The following is an 18644-nucleotide window of genomic DNA, read 5'->3' as shown; positions in this document are numbered from 1 at the left end:
CATGAGTTCAAGTCCCACCCAGGGCTAAAAAATGTCTGTATCACTGTACTGTGAGCCGACACTCCAACTGTGGTGGGCAAGGACTGTCACTTTGTGTGTGTGTGTGTAAGTTCACAACATAACCCATGGATAATGCCATATATGAGTTATGAGCTCTTATTTAGAGGGGTAATAGCTGTCAGTCACAACTCCAACACATGATCCAAGACTGCAAGACTGTGGTCACACACACACACATATACATGTAAAAACTATACATGAATTTAAGAGCAAACTAGACACTGCGAGATACAAAGACGGGACACCACGAACATAGCTCCCCTTCCCGTAAGTTACAACTAGGTGAACACACACACACACACATACGAGCTCCGAGCTCTGTTCCGGGAGGGAAATAGCTGTCGATCACGAGTCCAACACATGATCCAAGATCATGGTGAATCTCACACACACCACACAAACACACACAAGCCCTGAGCTCTCTTCCTGGAAGGAAATAGTTGTCGATCATTAGTCCAGCGCATTACCCAAGACCATGGTGAATCACACATTACAGTTAGGTAAATATAGGGCAACATGTTAAAAGGATATCAAAGAAAAAATGTTCCATATGGGTGCATCAACACCTGGAAAGGCTTGGAAAATGTAGCCCAAACTAAAACCATAAGCAAATTCAAAATTAGGCATGGTGGTTTGAAATAAAGATGCAGGGCTCCAGGAATGTAGTTCATTTTTCTGTAAATTAGATTTTGGGTAAATACAAGGGCTGATTAGAGGAAGCTGCGAAGAAAATGGGTACTGAAAATTGGGTGTTAGTTTAGAAGTGCCCACCTATGCAGTATAGCAATAGAAAATTAAATATACATTATTCTTGGCGGAAATCAATACTAAAAAAAAACGTTGCTAAAAGCTTTGGAAAAACTAAGTTGCGTAGAGTCCTTTAGACGCAATCTTTTTGATGATTTGGAGGTCGGAGACGACGATGACGATGGCCTGATGACATCTGGAATTACAGGTACCGCATTATTAAATGCAGGTTGGTAGGTTGGGTTAGAATAGACGAATTTAGCATACTTTAATTTTTTTGACCTCCATCTCTACCAAAAAAGATGGCGTCTCAAGTAGTCAAAACTGCTACGTTTGTTATTTATAGCTTTCAGCAACTGTTTCTATTATTAATTTCCTCCAAGAATAACGTATGTTACATTGATGTATTATAATATACTAAATTATTATTTAATTTTCTATTACTATATTGTGTAGATGTGCACTTCTAAAAAAATACTGAAAATTGTTTTCTAAGAGGTTATCATAAAGGTGATAAAGGAGAGGTTTGAATAGGGTAGCAGAAAGGAAGGATAGGAGAGGGGACGGAATAAATTGCCACATGAAATAATGAGTGCCAAATGAGTGAAGAAATTGGGGATGTATATGGAACTCCCCCACCCACCCAAAGAAAAGAAAATGAGAGAAAAAAAAAGAAAGAGGCCATTTAAAAAATTGCATCAAGATATTGTCTTATTGTTCACGTGCAGCACACATATCTCTGGGGACAATATTGTACGGAAGAGACAGTCATAGAAGTGGTAAAAAAAAATAAAGAGAGATTTAAGGAGGAAAGCATAAAAGGATCAACATACAAATGTCTACGCACTGAGCTGTCAGAACATACACAAATTCAATTGTCATGGGGAGGGTCAAGCATACATAAGGGTGATGTTACCCCAAGTATTCAAAGGTACAAAGCAACCAAAAGTCAGGTTATGAAAACAAAAATAGAAAAAAGTAAAAACAAAAGTGAGTATATAATATATATATATATATATATATATATATATATATATATATATATATATATATATATATATATAATCTAAAATATATAATATAAAAGAAACCTTGCCTGGCAGTTATTTTAGTGGAGCTTAATACTGAACTGCTTAACTAAGGTAAAGGTTATATAGTGCCATATCCAATTTCCAGTATGTTGACAATACTGTAGTCAATATCTACCTATACAACAGTTTCCAAATTATAGCCCTCCTTAACATGTGTTGCCAGGAGTTTGACCTTCGAAGATCACTCAAGGTCAAAGTTCTATATCCCAATTGAAAGCCCATATTTAACTTCTTATGTACCTATATTTCTCTATCTACAGCCCTTACAAAGCCACTCACAGTCAGCCTGTATTTTTTCACAGTTGTGATGCATAAAGAATGTAACTGAGAAATATGATAAAAAGATAACACTAGTATGAAGTGAAATGGATATATATTTAGAAAGTTACAGTGAAAATAATTATTTATAACATTTTGAGTGATCTTGACCTTTATCCCACCCCTCACAAAAATTTGAAGTCATATAAGGACCATTGCCCATGTTTTCTGAAAGTTTTGTATAAATTGATTCAGTTATTTTGCAGTTATGATGCTAACAAACAAATATCAACCAAAAAAACCTTCCAGGACACTGTCCAAGCAAGGTACTAACAGAGGAAAGGAATCAGTGAGTGAACTTTTTATTCTGTAAAACTTTAGGCAAGTACATCTAGGTAAATAATCATAATAAGTGTTGTCTGGTATTGCATTGACTGGAAACCACAGATTTACAGTAGTCTGGTCTCTCCAGTATGAAATTTTGGATTGTTTTCGTTGTTGTATTTGTGTATTTTTCTTTTTCGTATATAACTGGCTGGCAGGAAGAGGGGAGTACTGTATATACAGGTTGTCAGCTCTCCATATAGGAAAAGAAAAAGGGGGGAATGCAAAATTGATAGAGAAAGAATGTATCTTGTCCAGCCCCTTAGGTGGAAGTGCAGGTACTCGTTTTTAGTCCCTCAGGGAGTCTGTATGTAGGGTATGATGTGAGCTGAATATTTTTGTTAACCCTTGGGAATCTGTATCTTGCTTACTTTTAGAATGGAATCTGTGATGCCTTTTGTAGCTCACTTTATCACTTGCTGTTTTCTTGGGTGTTACCTACTGGAAGACCATGGTACCAGTGCACAAAAATTGGTCTAGGCTGAAATGTGGGTGGCCATTTTAGATTTGTTGTGTGTAGTCTTATCAGTTTGGATCATAGTAGTTTATGTATTGTTTTTATGTTGATTAGGTTTGGTTAGTCAGGCTTGCAATAATTTTATGGTGTGTTAATTTGAAGGGAGTTAATGAATAGCTTTCTGTATTAGTTTGCAGATGTTTAATTAATTAAGCATTGCCTTGAGTTTCACAAAGTGAACCTGCCCCACAGTGAATGGCAATTGTCCTTGGGCCCTCCCACGGATCTCTCTGGGAAGAGACTTTGGATTGTCGTTTGTGTAGAACTGTTTCTATGTCACTGGCAGAAGGTGACAGGGAAGAGGAACAGTCACCATCTCTCCATGTGTGAAAAAAATTGAAGTTGGTAGAAATTGTGAGCCCAGCCTGAAGACTCGAGTATTAGCTCCTCAAGACTGCACCTCCTGATGTATGTGAGGGGTTGGCAGGTTTTGAAAATGGGAAGCAGCTTCATTGCCCATTCTGCAGGACCACCACATGTTATATCTGTCATTGGTCCCTTTGCATATGTAGAAATGGTGAGCTGATTATGTCCTGCATTGTTGCTTGTTGGTTATGTTGGTGTGGATGTATTGTTGATTGGTTTCAGGAATTTAGGATATCTAAAGTGTATAATTGGTCACTGATACCATTTCATCTTTGATCTATGGTGGTGTGGTTAATAATAGTAGTTATTGCCTCAAATTTTGCAAAGTGAAAAACTCCCAGCCCCCCAGTGGCTACCAGTGGTCCTTGGGTCCTCCCACAGATCCTTCTGGGAAAAAACTTTGGATTGTTGTCTGTTTGTATCAGTTGTTAGCTCTCCATGTGTGAAAGGTGTAAGAAATACAGCAGCTCCTGATGGAGGCGATAGGTTAAATAGGTTTTGAAAATGGGGAAATGTGCTGCCTATCTTACAGGAGCACTCTGGGTGGTTAAACGTATTAGGTGATGTACATGTCTCCATCTGGAATGAACTTTGAGACATGGTTTAAAAGATGATGATGTGGATTGTACCATATCCTTGCAGTGCCATTTTCAGTGATGGGATGTACATGTTTATGATTTAGATTTTTTATGGTGATGGTTTGTACTTTTTTGTTTCATTATATAGTGTTTGTCAAATTTGTTTGATTGTAGGCTTTCATGTATTAAGTTGACAAGTCCTCTGGTGCTGTAGTTTGTTTTGTATGATTATTGGGTAATTTGTGAATACTGAAAGTGGAGCCTGTGGGGGACAGTTTGGTTTCTCCATTCTCTATTACCTTGAGTTTTCTGGCTAGAAAATCATGGCCTATGGCAGTTGAACATTCATAAAAATCTCTGGGAAGAAATGTTTGTTTTCAATGTTATGTGAATCTCTTTGTATGTTGCTGGTTAGTAGGAGAGCAGTTGTTAGTCGTTTACCCCTAATTTATGAGAAAGTAATGGAAAATAGGAACTTGATGGAGAGGGCACAGTCTTGAGACTGGGTGGAAAGGTCTTAATCTCTAGATGGAGTGTGTTGATGAGTTTTAGGAATGGACTATGAGATGCCTCTCTTATATCTATCCCACTGAATTAATAGGTGCAAGTGCTCAATATTGGCTCCTTTGGCTTCCTGCATGAGAATGTTGTAGTTTGGAGTGTTTGTTTTGTATTATTGATGTTTAATGTAAGATATTAAAGCTGTAGATGTTTTGCATAGGGGGGTTATGTGTATTTGGAAAACAGATCCTGTTGTTGGTGTTTTATGTTCTGTTTTCCTATGTTTATACATCCTTTGTGGTTTTATTTGTCATATCATTTGCATAGCAGTAGTTTGTGTGTGTGCGTTTGTTTACCTATTTGTATCTTACGGGAAGGGGAGCTACGCTCATGGTGCCCTGTCTTTGTATCTCACAGCATCTAGTTTACTCTTAAATTCATGTATGGTTTTTGCACACACTACTGCTTTGTCAAATTTGTTCCAGACATCCACCACTCTGTGTGGAAAGATGTTCTTTTTCAGGTCTCTTTTATAACTGTCCTTTTTGAATTTCATTTCATGTCACCTTGTATTTCTCTTAACCCAATTTAGTGTGTGTGTTTTACAAGTATTTACCTAATTCTGCTATACAGGAAATGAGCAACACTCGGGCATTCCATCTTTTATTCTTCAGCTTATCATATTTGGCTTGAAATTCATATATAGTTCCAACTTCAGCCGTCTCCTTAAGCCGTTGTTACACTAGTTAATGAAAGTGTTGGATTCTAATGACTCAGATGGTTTTTGTTCAAGGGTGGAGGATTTGTCTTGGAATCGAGGGCTAGGGATGCCCAACCCAATACCGTCCATCCCTTGGATGAGACTCAAGGGGAAAAAAAAAGCAGTATTCATATTTATGACATTTGAATTATATATATATATATATATATATATATATATATATATTATATATATATATATATATATATATATATATATATATATATATATAGAGCTAATTCAGTAATAAGATGAATTATCAATAGTATTGAATTATCTTGAAATAGAAAATAAATTTTATGGAATGTATTTGATGGTAATAATCAGTCATTTGATTACTGCTGCAATTTAAAACTTTGCTTACCACATGCCAAACTTCATGCCGTGATGAAGTGGAAAATGGAAATTATTCATGCTGTTCTTGCTTTCCTCATCTTGGTGTCTTGTTTTTTAATGAGTTGTGACACTAATTCCAGCAGTTCATCAAAGTTCTTCCTGCACACTTCAGTGATAATCATAGAAGTCTCGTTCATCTTGTAGACTTGTCTCTGTCAACAAGTTGTTGATAACATTCTAGGATTTTCTAGCCAACCATAGCTTCACCCAGTATTGCCTGGGTTTCTTCCTTTGAGCATTAATTAAGGCTACAACATCACCAGCAAGAATTGTAGTAGTAAGGCACATTTTCAATGCAGTAGTGTCTTCCATTGTCTTCCTTCTCCAATGAAAGGAGCTTGCTGCATAGCAGAGTATTGTTCTTCTTCTAGTGTGTTTGGCCTGCCTTACAGGCAGAAACTTAAACATCTCCAATGCAAGGTTGGACTCTTCTCACTAGTCTAACCACTCATTCAAAGATAGGGTTGGATGGACGTATGCAAAGATTGGACTTCAAGCATTCCATTGACTAGTGTAACCAAAGCTTTATTTTCCAATTATCACACCTGGATTTTAATTCATGTATTGTTCCAGCTTGAGCTATAATGTCTTTTCAGCTATTCTAAATGTATATTTGTATGGGAAATAGTATTTTTTCACATTCTTTGTTCTTAAAGCCCTTACATTTCTAATCAATAGCTCTATTCTTTGTAGTCAAACCCCCCTTTAGTGACCTAAACACTAATCAAGTCACCTCTTTCTCTTCAATCTTTCTCTGTTGGTAGATCCAGTGCTTTAGTCTCACCTCATATGGCTTATCTGTCAGGTTGGAAAGCAGTTTGGTTTTTGGATGTGTGTGCGTGTTTAAAGTCACAGCATGACCCATAAATTGGGCTATATATTAGCTCTGAATTCTCATCCAGGAAGATAATAGCTGTCCGTCATGAGTTCAACATCTGATCCAAGACCATGGTGCATGTGTATGTTTGTAATTTAATTGTGATTGTGTATTTGTATGGATATGTTGTGCAGTGTTGGTGGAAGGTTGTGGTGTTTGAGTATTTTATTTTATTTATTTTTTATTTATTTATTTATCTATTTTTTTTTTTGCAGGTGTTTTAAATTTTTATTCTTGTGTGATGAAATGAGGTGGGCTAAAAAAAAAAAAAAAAAAAAAAAAAAAAATAGTAGGGTGGAGGGTATTTAGCTTTGATTTTCATTTATATTTCCTGGGGAGGATTCTGGTTTTTATGTGTTGGTGTTGTGTTATTATTCTTGGTGCTTATTTTGCATGATTTGTAATGCGTGTTTTCCTAATTGTTGGGAACCATGTGGAAGCATTGTTGATTATGATTCTGAAGACCTGCTTAGACTGTGACAGGTAGTAATAGTTGTTGCCTCAAGCTTTCACTGACTGGAAATCTGTAGATCTACAATGGCTGGCAGTGGTCCTTGGGTTCTCCCAAGGAAGAAATATTGGCCTGTCTTTGGTGTATTAGTATGAGAATGTTCCTATGTCACTGGCTTATAGTAGTAAGAAGAAAGAAGCAGCCTTTTGTTGTCGGGTCTCTTTCTGTGAAAAGATGGAGGAAGTATGGTTGAAGTTGATGAAAGATCTTGAGCCTAATGCAGAAGCTGAGTGTCAGTCCTTTGATGTTTCATCTTCAGATTAAAGTGACAGTGTTCATAGGTTTTGAAGACCTGAATATTGGAGGACTGCCACTAGCAGGTACCTGTCATTGGTCTTACACTGTTAGGTAAATATAGTGTGGTGCACACTTCAATTTTTTCATAAAGTTTATAAAAGAGATGAATAGTTGGCAATAGTTCTTCCTTTGTAAAGCTTTGTGTACCCTTGTTGATTGTAGTTGCCAATTTCATAGCTATTGTCATTTTAAGAAATAATTGTTGTCTCGAGTCTCACTGGTTTCACTGTCTGGAAATCCATGGCAACAGTCCATGGGCCCATCCATAGATCTCTCCAGAAAGAAGCATTGAGAGAAAGAGATGGAAGGAGAGGGACAGAGAGAAAGGATGCTATTCTTAAAGTGTTTTGCAAAGAGGAATTAAAGGAAATGACATGATAGCGATAGTACATATATATTTAAACAGAATAGTTCTTTTTCAATGTAAATGTCTGAAAAATATTGCTAGAAATTTTAATTACAATTTTCTGCATTTGCTTTACCAATGTCCCTACATATTTTAGAGCAATCTACTGCATCTCTGAATACATGTTCAAACATGGACTGGAGGTGAAGCTTTTATTCCTGACGTTTCGTCTAACGACTTTCTCAAAGGAATGAGCATACTAGAAACATACAGAGTATGCTCATTCCTTTGAGAAAGTCGTTAGACGAAACATCAGGAATAAAAGCTTCACCTCCAGTCCATGTTTCCTTTACCGTGTCTATACAACTTGTTCACATGGATTTTCATCTTTTTTCATGTTCAAACATATTGGAGATTATCTTCAGAACAGCCTGCAAATGCAATTCCATACATTAGCTACATTTCTAATTCTTCTCTGATAAACTTTGTAGTCAATTACCCCCCCTCCCACACACACAGTGTATAAAATCTTGGGGATAATTCTCCAAGTTTAACACCTTTCATTTATAATCAAGAATAATTATTCTTCCCAGTTGGAGTTGTAATAATGAGGCTGTACTGAAGATGACTCATGATGGGCTTTCATGTGTATACTGAGAAAGCGTAAACTGCTTTGAAATCTGTAGGGACATTGATGGTGCACATGCAAAACTTGTAATTCAGCATTTCAGTTATACATTTTCAGACATAGTTATTTATTTTGAAATAACTATTTTACTTAAATGTTATGTAATATTACATGATTTTTTATAATGCCTCTTATTTTGCCAAATAGCTTATTTGGGAACTCCCTGTATATATACAGTATACACCACACACACACGACTTGTGGCACAGTGGTTAGAGTTCCTGGCTGCCACTATGGCAGTCTGGGTACGAATCCTGCCCAGGGCTGAAATAATTTCAGTATTGCTATGCTGCAGGTTGTTACTCCAACTCTCGTGGGCGGGGAGCTGGGGGTGTGTGTGTATGTAAGGTCACAGCATTACCCATAGATCAGTCATATATGAGCTCTGAGCTCTCTTCTGGGAGGGAAATAGCTGTTGATCACACGTCCAACACATGATCCAAGACAATGGTGAATCACACACACACACACACATACAAGCAGATAAACAAAATAGTCAGAGAAACCTACAATTTGTTAACATCAATAAAGGTGGATTTTAATTACTTGGATGAGGAAATGGACAAGAAAATACTAGTCATACTGATAAGACCAAGACTGGAGTATGCAGCAACGCTATGGACACCCAGTACAAAAACGAATATAAGGAAAATAGAAAGAATCCAAAGAGCAACAACAAAGATGGCTCCAACACTCAAAATGACATATGAGCAAAGATTGTCTAAACTGGAATTACCAACCCTGGAACAAAGAAGAGAAAAAAGAGGTGACCTGTTGGCCAGTTATAGAATTATGAAAGGCATGGAAGTCCTTGATAGAGAAGACTTATTAGATTGGGATAGAAGATAAACAAGGGCACATGCAAAGAAACTCAAAAATGACAGTTGTAGAAGTGATCTGAAAAAAAAAACTTTCCACACAGTGGTGGATGTCTGGAACAAATTGGACAAAACAGTAGTGTGTGCAAGCACCATAAATGTATTTAAGAACTAACTGTAGATGTTGCGAGATAGAAAGACTGGACACCACAAGCATAGATCCCCTTCCCGCAGAATACAATTAGGTAAATATAAGTTGTGTGTGTATTTACCTAGTTGTATTATACGAGAAGGGTAGCTAAGCTTGTAGTGACTTGTCTTTGCATCTTGCAACATCTAGTTTGTTCTTAAATTCTTGTGTGTGTGTGTGTGTGTATATATATATATATATATATATATATATATATATATATATATATAATATGTGTGTGTGTATATAATTGTGTGTGTATGAATAATTTTTTTCAATATATTTTCCTGACTTTGAAAAGCATTTTAATAAGACAGATCTGTTTCTGAATTAAAAATTGAGGTATTTGCAAAATCAGTTTTTGTTCATTACTTAGGTGTAGAGGTAAAGATTTTATCTTGAAAATATTAAGCTGTGTATGACAACCATGATAATTTTCTATCATCGTCTGCACAAAGTGACAATACCACAAGAACTGTTGTTGTACACTGGACTCTGCTTATTGGAAATGGAGGGGTATATTGAAAATGGAGGGGTATATTGGAAATGGAGTATAAATGAATTTTCTCTAGACATTGAATTGACTATTCAAAAGGATTATCAGACCATCAAATAATATTTACATGAAAATATTTACTCTTAGATCATTGTTATTGAAATTCCTCTGTACCAGTTCTTGTAACCATTCTCATTGTATATATTAACCTATCAAGTATTACCTTCTGTAATATTGATTATATTAGCATGCAGGTAATACTTGTATTTTTAATGGAGTCATGAGTAATGCACTCGTATCAGGGAAGAGTGTCATTGGAAGGACTTTGATTTCTCTTGCCATGTGAGCCAAATGGACTAGTCTGTTTACCCAGAATTCTTTTAATCAGAGCTGGGCACATTCCTCAGTGCATTCCTAGGTGTGTTCCTTGGTGTGTTCCACTTTAGTTTGGCTGAGTTTAGTGCTCCCAAACTATTAAAGCCTTATAGGTGTCTGTATAGTATGTGGCCTACAAAATTTTTCTTTGGTATAGTATGTGGCCTACTGGACTTTTATTTTGGTATGAACCTGTCTCTTAAGCTTTAATAGTTTGGGAGCACTAACTGTGGCCAGACTAAAGCAGAAGGCACTGAAGAACATGCCCAGCTCTGCTTTTAATGGCCATGAAGATAAGTGTGTGATCAGTCTTATGATTTTAAATGACATAGTGTAACCTTTGATGCCATGCATCTGTCCTATGAAGTTGCATAGTGTTTCACATTATGACCCACCTTCCTGAATATATGCAGCTTCTTCCTATTGTCATGCAAATTATGTTCACACATGATATAATGTTATTGTAGCTTTGAATGCTCAGCCAATGAGGCAAATATTTGTTGAGTTCTGCAGTCATGTCGGTCCCTAGTATACTTAAACCTTATCCAAACTATGTCATGTCCGTCCAGAACTCCAGTTAATTGATTGCCTTGGACTTCAGTGTAGGGTGTAGCAACATTAATTACTTCATGCTGCTCACCTAACCTACTGTGCAATTTATTTGTGCACAAATATCACAATTGTCTCATGAGTTGCACATGTCAGCTGTTAGGTAAAGGCATAAGAGTTTAGTTTCTCTCCAGGTATATTTTATGAAATTCATCCTACATTTTTAGTGAATTCATACCTTAGCTACTGAGTTTGAGATCATCAATATGTTTCTTCAGTTTCAGTACAAAAACTTAGAACTCAGATTGGTAAACACGTTTTCAAAAAAGAACTGAAATTGGTTAACACATTTTCAAGAGTGATCATTTGTCTTGTAAAAAAAACAGAAAGGATGGCAGTAACCTAATCTAATAAGGTTTATCTAAAGACAAAGGGTTTTATAATAAGAAGTTCATATAATGCACTCTCAACAGCCATATTGAAATTCAGATGCCACTCAATTGTAATCAGTTTACATCTTAATTTTTATATAAGTAGTGTATAGTTCCAAGTTTATTGACTGTGATTGTCTTGCTTAGTCTTTTGTGTTGCTGAACTTGTAACATAAATATTTAAAGATGAGGTCACATTTCAGATTTTCTGTGTCCATAGTGTTCACCCACATTGGTGCTGATTTATTCACTTACTGGGCTTTCGAGGATACTTGCCTGATTATCAGTATGTTTTATTTTTTTTCTACCTTAGCATGTTTGTAGAGATGATTTATAAATTTAGCAACCTACAGCATGAGTAAACTGAAGGTCAAACAGGTCAGTTATTAAATCATTAACTAAATATTGGAAAATGGAATAAATGAAATTTGTCAGTGAATAGTTTCCATGGGGATAGATTTTAACCGATATCTGATAATTTGGATTTACCATAATTGAGTACATTTTGTTTTAGGTACATCATGAATTTCAGCAAAGTTTATTGGTATTGGCTTTCAAGACAAAATATTAACTCTGTTAAAGTTAGGTTTATATTCCCTCTTGACGCACCTTTGAATAACTCGGCTTAGTTGCAGATATGAAGCAGAATGAAGATAGAACATTGGTATAAGGAATATGTTTTCATATAGTGATAATATATTATGCCATTCAACTTGTATTGACAGATTGGCACTTGTATATCAAATAATGCATGTTTTCCAGAAAAAAATAATCATATAATAATGTATTCTAGCATAAGCTTGAATTTTGGCATATTGGAGTGGGTTGTTATCATTACAGTTTCTTCTTGTAGTCTTGTATGACCACAAAGGTGTGTAGAGAAACACTTATTGTTGTTGGACTTGTGTCAGACTGGACTGAATGATTTGATGTGGTTTTCGTAGAGCTACTTACCCACTCCTCTTCCTCACTTTGTGCTGTGAGCCTAGTCAGTTTGTAAACTTGTCTTTTACACAAATGTTTTAATTTAAGCAATATCCTTGTGTACTGTTTAGTGATCTTGTTACTATTTGATGTATTAAATGTGCAAATATTTATTTACTGGATGGTGCCTGTGAGTGGGTAGTGTTTGAAGTGTTATTGAGAAAGGTTGCTTTCCTTATATTGAAACTAAATTGAAAAATGCTTCATGTTCTTTATGGACTGCACATGATTTGCACACAGATAAAGGAAATGGTATGTACGTTCCTTAAGGCACAATTTGATTAATTATATTACTGTACCAAAATCATCTTAATGCTGAAGTCTTTCTCTCAGTCACACAAACTCATACAAAATACTTATGCTAGTTCCTATCTCCTTTTTAAGTTAAGTTTGATGTTTGTATTGTATACACAAGCAAAAAAATAACTGCTTTGTAGAACATATGGGTAAATAGAGATAGTACAACCTAAAGTTTAAGAAAAATTAGTTTTCATTTTTTAAAGGAAATAAACATTTGGTAACAGTTACAGAATAACATTATTTTGTTTTTTAGATTCATGTGTAGAGAAGAGATTACATTCAATATTTTATATTTATTTCAATTTGTATAAGACAATATAATCAAGAGAACTAAGGTGAGGAGAAAGGTTGTTTCATAGTATTTAGTAAATACACGTGGTTATTATGTGAGAAAAATGTAAATGACATTTAAAACTAATAAAACTTGATGTCATCCAATTCTTTTGCATTTATGGTACATCCTCTTTTCATATTTTGCTAAAACAAAAAACATCTTTGGGAGCCCATATCACTTGTGCAGCAAGTAAAATAGTTCCAGCCTTCCTCGTTCTTAGGAGCAATGACTACAACATTCACAATTATTGGGATAGTAGAGAGTACCCTCTACAAGAAAGAAGATGGCCAGCACTGAAATAAAAAGAAAAGGAAAATCCATAATGCAGTCTTGAAATTGTAACTGCACATTTTTTATTTTCCCTTAGTCTTGGGGCTTGTTGACTGTACTGTGTGCTGATCATATTATGAGGTAATAGAAATGATCAGCTTGGTGAACCAGATGACCCTTAATCCCTTCGTTACCGACCTGTCAACCTTACGTAAACAAACGTTTCAAACTGTCCCATGAATGGCTGGAGCCTTATGTTTGTAAACACAGACACTTGCCACCACGTGGGTAGAAATAACCCAGAAACCGAGGCCTTGAGAGCCCTCAATACACACAGCTTATAACTGTGACATGTGCGTGTCAAGGGGAGCACACTTGGTTCCTGGCGGGTGCACTCAGCCGTGACATGCAGGTGTCACAAAACACACATCTGGTACGCAAGGGGTTAACTTTGGGGGCAATTTTTTTTCTTTATATAGATTGTATGGAGTGAAGTGATTGAGCAAACTAGGATGCCAGTATTTGAAGATAAGTTAGATGAATGGTAGGTAGATTTCTGTTAAATCAAATCCATCATATCATTCATGGGGCATGTTTTTGTTCCAGAATCATTGTTGGTAAATATCAGAACCAAGAATATGGAGTAGTCCAAGTTGTAGTCCACTTCATCTCGGTATGGGTCAGGTTGGTTGTTAGTAGGGCTGGGAAGGCTTGGGAATGTAATATCTCTTAATGGGATCAGGGTTGCAGTTATTGATTGTGTCTGTTGCTAATACTGACAAAAACAACTATTACTCTCTGGTGAGGGTGGGCAATTGTTTGCACTTTGCTTATAGACGAATGTTGCTGGGTAGGTTAGGGGAAAGCTGTTGCTTCCTCCTCTTTTGGTAATTATTATTCATGCTGCATTGTGGATAACCTTGCTAGTTGGCTACCCAGCCAGGTCAGATTGAGGAGAGCAATGTGTAGGGCACATTTTTTAGCCCTTTCCCTGTTTAGGATGAACTAAATGGATGTGGAATAAAGTTGCAGTTTGTAGGCTGCTGCTGAGCTGTGGGTTGTGACTATGGGTTTTCAGAGACCACTCTGTACTAAAGTATCGACTGCATGTTATGGTGAAATTGGGATGGGACATGTGGGTTTCTTTGAGTACATATGGACCTGGTAGTGAGGCTCTGGATAGATTTAAATGAGTTGAGGATTTTGGGAGGAAAATGAATGTACTGGTGTAGAGAGAGTAAATATGGGTTAGGGAAGGTAGAGGGTGCATGGATAAATTTTTTTGTGGTAAGGCAGATTTGCAAGAAGTTTTCGGCAAAAGTTAAGAATTTTTGGGCCTTTGTGAGTTCAGAGAAGGCTTATGTCAGGGTAGACAGGAAGGCAGTGTGGGAAGTATTGCAGATATATGGGATAGGATGAAAGCTGTTAAGGGTAGTCAAACATTTTCAAGAGTAGTAGAGCATGTGTTGGGATTGCAAATGGAGAGAGCGAGTGGTTTGAGGTGAAGGTGGGGCTGTGCCAGGTTTGTGTTATGTCGTCATGGCTTTTCAGTGCATTCATAGATGGGGTGGTATGGGAGGTAAATGCAGGGGTGATGGGCAGAAGATCAGAGATGGTTAGAGAGACTGGAAGGAAGTGGGAGATAAGCCAGTTGTTGTCTGCGGATGACACTGCATTTGTGGCTGGGTTGAAGGAGGGTCTGAGGTACTTATTGATAGAGTTTGGGAAGGTGATGGGAGGACATTGAAAGTAAATGTGAGTCAAAGCCAAGTGATGAGATGTACAAGAGGTGAGGAAGGAAGTGAGCTTGCTGCAAGTCCTAAAGAAGAGAGGTTAGAAGAGCTGAATGGTTTTTAATATTTAGGATCGCATGTAGCAGGGAATGGAGGAGTGGAGGTGGAGGTAAATTTTTGAGTGAGGGAAGCAAGTAAATGAAAAGTCTTATGAGAAATAGGTATCTAGGGGTGGATGTGAAGAAAAGATTGATAAAGGGGCACTTCTTCCTATGGCACTTTATGGAGCAGAAACTTGGAATTTAAGGTAGGCAAAAAGGAGGCATTTGTGTAAGATGAACTGTCTGAGAAGTATGGTGGGTATTACAAGGATAGAGTGAGAAATGAGGAGGTGAGGAGGACAGCAGGGGTGAATAGGGAGCTGGCAGATAAGGTAGATGAAAGAATCCTGGGATGGTTTGGTTACACAGACAGAATGAATAAAGCCTAGCCAAAAGAGAGTGGAAGGTGGAGGTGAATGGAGTGAACTTGAGGGAAAGATCAAGGATGAGATGGATAATTGGGATGAAAGGGGCTTTGAATAAAAAGGGAATATTTGTTGAGCAGGAAAGGGAGAAAGTAAAAGATACATATGAGTTGAGAATGGTGAATGGAATATCAATTGACATGACTTGAGGAGATTTCTCCCTGTCCTTGTTTTCATACAGGAGAATGAGGGTCACCATGTAAATGAAGTGGCTGGCCCTGTGGTGGATGAGCTGTTTTGCTGCATGCACTGCTTCTGCCCTGGGTAGTAGGCAGGAGACAGGGATAGACCTTCATCCACAAGGAGCTAAAATAAGAAGGAAGTGGGGTGGGTAGGGGTGGGTGCATGCCTTAGGTGGTTACCTCCCTTATAAGGGGGGAAGAATTCCCCCATCATTCCGCACCATCACTGAAGGACTTGTGGTTGTTGGAAAAATCTAATTACTGTTAATCAGTGGAACAGAAGATCAACAGTCTCAGTTGCTTCCCCAATCTCGGCATAAAACTCTTGGACAGGAGTCTAACCCAGGGGCATTACTTGGAGGTGGAGAAGCAGCATTTGGTTTCTTTCCAGCAAGTTTTTGAATCCCTTTTTGAGATCTTGCCTACCTCTCTTTAGGTAGATGAAAAGAGAGAGGGCTGCAAGCCTTCAAAGCAGAATTCATAGTAGGTAAAGAAAGTCCAACTCCAGGTTACTGGGGAACTGGGTCTTCTGCATGGGAGACCCTGATTTAAACAAATATGCAAAGAACTGAAACAATACATCACAAAGAAATATTTATTCTGGAAATCACAGAACTCTTTCCTTAACAAAAATTATGCATATCATCAGTTTAAAAAGGTATATGTATAAAGTATAATTTGGTAGGTAAAGAGGAATAATGGACTTCCATGGTAATGCTATAGAATAGCAATAGTTACTTAACATTATAATGGAACTGTATTTCACAAATATATTAAAATTCTGAGGTACACTTTTCAATAGTATGAAACAAAAAATTAAAAAATTACCATATACCACATTTAGCTTAAATCTATGACAATATATAAATTCTGAAACCACAAAGACCCTAATTACATTGTGATTTTATTCTAATCATCTGCAGACTTAAAATATTCACTGGCTTCATGTATGTGTTTTCATAACAATATAAAGTGCTTATGTGAAAACTAAACCATGAATAAAAGAAAATAGGATGTTACAATGGCAGGTTCCAATGAACAATACAAGATGAAGCACTCAATAATAATTTATCCACTCTTTGGGTTAAAACGGCTTATTCTCATTGATTACTTTCACAAAAGACAAATATAGTTTCATCGCTGAAACTTAAGAATTACTTTACAATTAATAGCCATGAAAATAGTCTCTTCAATGAAGAACATGTACTGAGATGCACCTCCATCCATAGAGTACTGTGGCAAAATTATATTTATCCCATCCTAGATTCATAATACCAATACCTATTCTAACTTTGGTTAATGATTTTCAATGAAATAATGGCTGACATATACTTTTTGTCGATGTTAAGACATGAAATTAATTTGATGTTTTATTCATATTCTTTTCTCAACAAACAAATATTTGCTGTTTTTGTTGCTGCAATGAATTGCAGTTTACTTCAATCTTTAAGGACAATCCCATGTTGTTGTCATATGTTAACATGTCTTGGTCTAGTACATGGGTGTTTATAGTTTGGTCTAAAGTCCTGTTTTTTGTAGGAAGTTGTAGAAAGATGATAGGGATATTGGCATCTTGTTATCCAGGATTTGGTGCAGTCATTCTTGTTTGTGGGAGTAGATGACTATGTGGTTGTGAGGTTTTATGTAAATTTGACATTCTAGCAGTAAGTATAGTATCAAGAAGGGAGCTTTACACTGGTAAGTGGGAGGGTTGATTCCTGTCATGAGGTGGCCATGTGTTAGGCAGGAATATCCTGTTCTTGGGTGTACTAGTGCCATTTCAAAATGTTGGTTATGCTGATGTGAGAACAGCCATAGATGTATACAGGGCTCGATTGTTTTTAGGTTGTTTGTTGGGTGTTGTTCGCAGCATCTTTGCCACATGTTTAGTATCTGATGACTGGGTAATAGTGGAGCAAAGTGGGGACACCAAAAAGAGGTGGATGCAACTGTTTGAGCCACCTTGTCAGCTCGCTCATTGCTGGGGATGCCTACATGATGTGACACTCAGCATAATGATACAGATTTGAAGTGGGTGGAAAGTTAAATGATCCATGAACAGATCGTGTGGACCAGTGGATGGAAATTGCTTGTAGGGCACTTTGTAAACCTGATATGATTGTATAGGACATACTGGGGAGGGGAGGTAGTTGTGGATAATGTGAAGATGGCAGAGTTCAGCAGTAAAGATTGAGGCAATGGAGAGCAGGGATCCACATTATCTCTCAACTGAGGGCATTGCTGCACAACTTCTCCATGGTTCAAGCCAGTCATCAGTGTATAAGCTAGACACACATTGAACGGGTAAATAGGTGGGCAAGAGATTCTTGTAGGATGACTTGCTATTTTGCTCGTTTCAGGTGACTAGGGCGAGGCAGATGTCTATGGGAGTAAGTAGCCTGGGAACTTGGTTGGGTGTTTTTTTGTTTACTGGAAAGAAGGTCTGCTATTCTTTTGCCATATGTTTGGGCATTATGAGGGACTTTGTCAAATCCTTGATGGGTTGTAGAGGTTTTAATGATGTGGGAGATTGGGTCAGCAGGAGTATTCTTGACAAATTAGATATTTAAGTGATATATTAGGGTGCAGTGGATATCTAGGTGGTGTTGTGCACTTTGTGTACAAGCTTATCAATAAAGTACTGTGAAAAGTACCTATGCTGAGGTATGGGCTAAGGGAGCATAATATAAGGTCCAGTATTTGAAGGGCTGAGGGTGTAGTGGAGGAGTGGGTTTGACATCTGCAGTCAAATTTGCTATGTAGGAGGACCTGGTTACAGGTTCTACAGCAATTGTCTGTCTGCTCCCCATCTTGTGTATGATAATACTTAAGAGATTGTAGGGTACAAAGCAGGATGCTTTTAACTGTTTAAAGTTTGCAATTCAGGTGAGTCCATTGTCAGGCCCAGTAATTGGGTTTGTTTTACTCCTGGGAGGGTGGTGTTTCCTAGTAGTAATGATGGCGTATTTTTGCAACAAAGTTGTCTACTGAAGTGCATGGCAATTGATTTTATGGTGAAGTTAAGGAATCCATAGTCTTCTGCCCACAGGTGCACTCAGGTTACAGCATTATTATTTAC

The sequence above is a fragment of the Oratosquilla oratoria genome, chromosome 25 (assembly GCF_046742065.1).
Source record: "Oratosquilla oratoria isolate Oo_2021 chromosome 25, ASM4674206v1, whole genome shotgun sequence".
NCBI lineage: Eukaryota > Metazoa > Arthropoda > Malacostraca > Stomatopoda > Squillidae > Oratosquilla > Oratosquilla oratoria.
This window is presented reverse-complemented; position numbering follows the sequence as displayed.